Source organism: Conger conger, chromosome 10, assembly GCF_963514075.1.
Source record: "Conger conger chromosome 10, fConCon1.1, whole genome shotgun sequence".
Classification (NCBI taxonomy): domain Eukaryota; kingdom Metazoa; phylum Chordata; class Actinopteri; order Anguilliformes; family Congridae; genus Conger; species Conger conger.
The window spans coordinates 12,589,314-12,591,311 of NC_083769.1; positions in this window are offsets into that span (position 1 = coordinate 12,589,314).

Sequence of the window (1,998 nt, forward strand, 5' to 3'; positions counted from 1 at the left end):
ACTCTGTGTGACATTGAGACGCCCGTGTAACATTGAGACGCCCCGTGTAACATTGACACGCCCTGTGTGACATTGAGACACTCTGTGTGACATTGAGATGCCCCGCCTAACAATGAGACGCCCGCCTAACATTGAGACGCCCTGTGTAACATTGAGACGCCCTGTGTAACATTGAGACGCCCGTGTAACATTGAGACGCCCCGTGTAACATTGAGACACCCTGTGTGACATTGAGACGCCCCGCCTAACAATGAGACGCCCTGTGTAACATTGAGACGCCCGTGTAACATTGAGACGCCCTGTGTGACATTGAGACACTCTGTGTGACATTGAGACGCCCGTGTGACATTGAGACGCCCCGTGTAACATTGAGATGCCCTGTGTAACATTGAGACGCCCTGCCTAACATTGGGACACCCTGTGTAACATTGAGACGCCCCGTGTAAAATTGAGATGCCCTGTGTAATATTGGGATGCCCTGTGTAACATTGGGACACCCTGTGTAACATTGAGACGCCCTGTGTGACATTGAGAAGCCGCGCCTAACAATGAGATGCCCTGGGTAACATTGAGATGCCCCGCCTGACATTGGGACGCCCTGTGTAACATTGGGACGCCCTGTGTAACATTGAGACGCCCCGTCTAACAATGAGATGCCCTGTGTAACATTGGGACGCCCTGTGTAACATTGAGACACCCCTTGCAATGTAACTTAGAGATGTGAAAGCTAGATGCGCATGGAGAAGGCAAAGGCCGATCGGGACAGCACAGTGTGTGTTGGTCGCAGTAACTGTCTCAGACGGGAGAATCCCCCAGAGAACAACATGGGGTATGGAGGGCTTTCCTTTTTTTTCAAACCAAATACGTTCCCTGGTGTAAAGTCCAGCTATGCCAGCTTGACTAGCCTGAAAATTGAGCTGGTCAAGCTGATCATGAGCTGGTCTAGCTGGGTATGAGCTGGTCAACCAGTTACCAGCTGTTTCAAAATATAGCTTGAAATACCCAAATTAGGTCTACCTGGGAGCTGGTCTGAACTGGTCAACCACCTACCAGCTACCAAAACCTAGCATGAGCTGTTTTTTTCTACAGGGTTTGCACCAGCCTAACACTAGAAAAACATCATCATTGGCTAGCAAGCATTATGCCCCACCACCCGACACTGCATTTGCACAAAAAACACATCAAACAGAATAAACCAAGGCAGAACCAAAACCATGACCTGAAAGCAAAGGATGACACGTCTTTTCCAGTGTGGAGCTCCTCTGTAGTGCAAGACCTTCCCTTGGAACCGGAAGTCCAGGGTTGGACAAAGATTTGTTTTTTGTCAGTCCGGTAAAGAAATCGCTGGTTGTTCGTGCATTTCCAAAATCTGCACTGATCGTGACGTAAGGAACTGAAGTACCCTTTCCAAAGGATGGTTTTCAGGTGCAGAAAATGCACACAATTCCTACTCTGTTTTTCTTGCGTTTTCTTCTTTTATTCTGCAGAAAGGCATCAGCTACAGCATTCACAGTTAAGCTTTCCTCTGAGGTCTTGGAGTCAGAGAAGCAGGCTGCACTTTCAGCAAAGCAGTAGTCTTCTCCTAAACTACATGGTGTGCTCTTTACATTTTCATTCTGAATTAGCACCAGTGTGTCTGTGAGATTAAATCATGACCGACTAACTTCAAAGTCCCCCTTTTTCATAATGTGGAAAGGAATAAATCTGCAGGTTAAATAAAACTGATAAGTATGACAGAATACGGTTGCAGCCAGAAAGAGTAATCATACAACGGTCATTGATGCAGCATTTCATTGATGTACTGTGTTCCCAGAGGGTCAATGACTTTTATGAAGTTGTTGTGGTGGTTTATTTGCTTTAGGTATTTCTTTTCACAGATGTGTTCATTTAGAATATTTGAATAGTTTTTTGTTTTTTTATATATATATATATATCATCCATACCAGGGTCCATGTCACAAAAGATGTGTTCTTGGTTCACAAGCAGAACTGGTCTGGC